The sequence below is a fragment of the Cryptomeria japonica genome, chromosome 11 (assembly GCF_030272615.1).
Source record: "Cryptomeria japonica chromosome 11, Sugi_1.0, whole genome shotgun sequence".
Classification (NCBI taxonomy): Eukaryota; Viridiplantae; Streptophyta; class Pinopsida; order Cupressales; family Cupressaceae; genus Cryptomeria; species Cryptomeria japonica.
The window spans coordinates 523,741,061-523,745,688 of NC_081415.1; the positions used below are offsets into that span (position 1 = coordinate 523,741,061).

General features: G+C 34.5%; 1 long non-coding RNA gene across 2 annotated transcripts; it reads right to left on the minus strand.

Annotated features, from left to right (window-relative positions):
• Window positions 1-839: 839 nt before the first annotated feature.
• Window positions 840-4,282, minus strand: LOC131035148 (uncharacterized). Of its 2 annotated transcripts, none has more exons than XR_009103918.2 (2): window positions 2,973-4,282; window positions 840-2,738 (listed from the first exon to the last, which is right to left on the minus strand). It is a non-coding gene; the product is annotated as an uncharacterized LOC131035148 (long non-coding RNA). The 2 variants fall into 2 exon arrangements; XR_009103917.2 differs by having other exon boundaries at window positions 840-2,747.
• Between the last annotated feature and the right edge of the window lie 346 nt (window positions 4,283-4,628).

Here is a 4,628-nt window from a genome sequence, read left to right on the forward strand (position 1 = left end):
CATATCCGTAAATACATCTATTTAATAAGAAAAAGTTCCTTTGATACAGTGAAATCTAGTTGCATCCCTTCAAAATGCATCTCATCTATCCAAAATCGTGAAACTCCACCAACTTACTTGTAATTAAATTCTCTGGCAGATATTAATAAGAGCAGAAATCAAAATCTTTACAATTTGTCAAGATTTTTTTTTGTGGTGGCTAGTTTAGTAGTTTTTATTTTGGTTGTATTTCACCTCTAATGATATTTGGAAATTTTCACATATATAGCTCAGATCAATCATTACAAAAAGAAATTATATCTATAAAGCATCAATTATAAGTAAGAATAAGGGCTAACCCTACCCAATAGTAGGGTGATACACGAATAAGCATATGACCATATCATATATGTTGCCATCCGTAGAGATGGGTACGGCTATGGAACTTGATACTGTTCTTGTACTCACATTTCCCAGTGAGTATGTCTAACAATACATAATCCAAACCTCAAAAAATGTCCTCAATAATATATAATCTTAAGAGATGAATGCCTTCGTCCAGAATAATTCTTCAAAATTGTATCACTTTAAGCACAGTTGGACAAGTCTAAATATCATTTCGCAGGAGCTGCGTGCTGCACGTTTGCACTCTTATTTACCACTTAATTGGGCAGAATGCCTACCGTTTGCTTTGTACTATTATATGTTTGGACAGGTAAAACATATGCCAGATAATACTACTATAATCAGTTAACTGTTCGTATGGTTAATTTATATATTAGTCTTTTTGGTACTGTTTAAGTTGGTATGTTTTTATTGTTAAAATTTGAACCAGAATATAGAAAAACTGAGAACATAAATTAAAGAATGTGTCCTGGAAAACCCTCCACCTGAGGGTGAAAAACCCAGCCCACAAAATAAAAACCTTTATTGAGATTTCATCACCAGTACAAATAATGATAGCTACTGCTTGCTATCAAACAGTCTGAGATACTTCAAAATAAGTACATTTCACTTCTACAACACACTTCAACAATCTGCCTTTAAACCTTAAACAATAATGAGGATTTAGACTTCTCAGAATATGAACTGATACTCAGACTTCACAACATTTAAATGAAAAATCAGAACACCAATGATTTTCAAACTCCTCAGCTTATTAACTTGCTCAAGTACCTGCATACAATAAACAATCTGTCGAAGAAGAGCAAACACGAAAAGAAAGAACGATGAATATAAATTATAAAGTATCAGGAATGCCAGTAAGGAGACACATGAAGGAAGAGGGAAAGGCACGGACAGTTACATCTGCACCCACAGCCACCTATACACCGACAGCCACAAATATACTGGCAGCCACATCATCTTCACCAACAGTCACAGCAACATGAAGGGTCACCTTCAGTTATCAAAGCGATCAAGACAAGAAACCGGAAGCTATTGAACCGATACAAGAAGAGATAAATAAAGAACATTGCAATGAAAATCTCTCTCGCAGCTACAATACTTCAACATTTATTACTTCTAAAGGCCAGTTTCTGTGTTTTGTTTGCACGTATCACTATGTGATGTCAGAGTTGTTTTGTAGCTCTCTATTTTGCTGTTTTGTGTGATGCCAGAACTGTTTTATAACTCTCTATTTTGATGTTTTGTGAGGATTTAAGGCCCTTCTCCTGCTAAAGTAATCACAAACATATGCTAGATAATATTTATTTTCAGCATAAACAACTGTATCTAGATATATATACCTTGTAAATTGCAAATTGTCAAAACATTGAACTTATTTAATTATCTCAGCATCATGAGCATTCACCTCTGGCTCATCATTCCACATTGGATTCATTTATCAAGTATACTTCACAAAAATAAATTTATTTTCCAATGGAATAAGACAAATAAGCTCAACCTAAAATAATCTGGGAGCTCGACTATTCCTGTTTTTGACTATCAATACATATAACAGGGATCAGAGGCTTTCGGATTTTTCAAAAAGTAAGTACACTACATGGTATTTCTGCCAAAGTTTTGCTGAATAATTCTGTAGTTAAAAGCATTCAATTTGCAAACATTTAGTTCACACTGTAAGTGCTTTCTTTTGTCATTGATCAGAAGAAAATTTGAATTATATTTTTTTTACTTTAGTTTCTCTATATGTTAGTAATTTGCATTTTTGAAGGTCTTAAGGACATTTTTAGTCCTTGAAAGAGCATAGCAAGCGTATGCTATTTCAAATTTGTGTCTACAACTCTTGGAGACCTTTCCAACAAGATCAATGGCTCGTAATTTCAAGTCCTGAGCAGAAAGTTATGTCTAGTTGAAGTTAAGATAAAATTTCATATAGTTTTTTTTGAAAATTTCGTAGTTTTTAAATTTTATTATGTAATGAACAAATGTGACTGTTGGACTTCGATTCTCAAGAGGTTTTTTTTGTGACTCTTAGAATCTCATGAACTTCTATATGTTGGGTTTTCAAATGAAATAGATTACTTTTTGGCTTGCTTCAATTCTATGATTTCTGGTTCTTGTAACAGAATTTACAATACCGCAGGTGTTGTCATCTGAATCCAAAATTCGGATCAGTCATCCCATACATCCAATGAACATTAATTAAAATAATAATTTCAGAGACATAGAACTTACTTATCCAATGCTTCTAAGTATTTCTGCTTCCTTATTTCAAAAAATATCTTCATCGAATATCGATTCTCATCAGCTTTGGTGAAACCAGAAAGGCACGTCTAAACCTCATCACACACCCCCTGCTCCGACTTGAGCACAAATTCATTTAAGAGCTCAGAAAACTAACAGCATTCAATAAAATAAGGAAAATCTTGAAACTTCTACGAGTAAACATATTTCATTTATATGTCTGGAATCAACTTTCTTCTATGATCTTTTTACTTTTAAAAGAATCTAAAGTAGAGAAACATATGCACAGCGTTTATGCAGAAAAACATTAACCAAAATGAAAGAATTAACAAAGATCTACTCACGTGTGAACAACTTTCCTTGAATTTCTCCTCGTCCAGAAAGTGCAGAATAAGAAAAAAGAGTTTTCTGCTAAGTGAAGTCATTGCTGCTGCAACATTTGACTCCGAACAAAACCTTTTTAAGTTATTTTTACTCGTCCAGCCAAGGGATTGATAATTCTCTTTTCATAGTTTACCAGGGCTTTTATTTTCCTTTTCTCTTTTAAAAATGGGCTGCCCTTAAACAGCACACACTAAGGTACTTTGACTACTTATGTGGCAAATGTGAGCCCATTCTTTTCGCCAACACCCGTTTCCGTTCCTGTTAAACCAACAGTCACCATTAATTTCGAATTCGAAGTGTTCCTGCGCGGGAGTTCGGCGTTTGATGCATAAAACAAAAAGTCGCGCAAGGTTTCTGAAGCAGAACGGCTACGCAAACGGTTACTGCAATAGTGACTTTAAGAGCTTTGGAACAAGGTAAGGATGCCCATCAAAGCGTAATGGAAGCGAGAATATTATCAAATATTACACTCAGAAATGCTTGGGTAGACATGTATGTAAAATGTGGAAGCATAGAAAAGGCAGTGAACTGAGTTGACCGGATACCTCAGAGAAATGCGGTCTCAAGGAATGCTATGATTGTAGGATATGCACAAAACGCGTTAGTTGAACAGGATTTAGAAGCTTCCAAACACATGTGCAGGTGTAAAGCTAGATCCCGCAACTTTTGCCAGCATCCTCTCAGTCTGAGCCAAAATGGGAGCTTTGGAACAGGGTATTAACTTCCATTACAAGAAAAACTACATAGGAATTTTGTTAGATGTAGCTGCAACTGCCCTGGCAGACGTATATGCAAAAAATTCAAAGCGTAGAGAAGGAATGTGAACTGTTTGACATAATACTTCCAAGAATTGTTTTGACAGAATGCCATGATCGCAGGATATATAAAATGTGGAAGCATAGACAATGCACGTGAACTGTTTTACACAATGCCTCGAAGAAATATGTACTCAACGCCTCGATTGCAGGGCATTAACAAAATGGATTTGTTGAGAAGGCTTTAGAAACTTGCAACCAAAAATCATTGACAGGTGTGAAGCCAGTGTCTGCAACCTTTGCCAGCATCCTCCTAGCCCGTGCCAAAATGGGAGCTTTGGAACAGGGTATTGACATCCATCAAGGCATACAGGATAGAAGAATTTTGTCAAATTTTGTAGTTGCAAATGCCCTCGCAGACGTGTGTGCAAAAAAATAGTTCATGATAGATACTTATGATTAAGTGTTCAAGTGAGACCAAAATAAATTTTATTTTATTTTATATCCAAGGGGAATCTATGGGAGGTGAAATGAATGGTTGATACAATTTTGATTTGAATTAAAGAGAGTTTGTTTCTTAAGTGTGTGTGATTTTTCAAACTATCAATTTTTCTTAAAGAAAACAATCTCATATATTCCATCATGAAATAATAAAGTTATGTTGGTCACATATACTTTAACCTATAATCAATTTTATTTTCTAGCAATAACGAATAGCACATTAGTAGATTAACCACTTTATAATGATTATTTGAGGATGCACGAGTTTTCAAATGCTTTAAAATGTCTTCTAATTATATCATCAATGCATCCTAAAAAAATTCACAACTCTATCACCTCAATAGTTAGACATGTAACAAA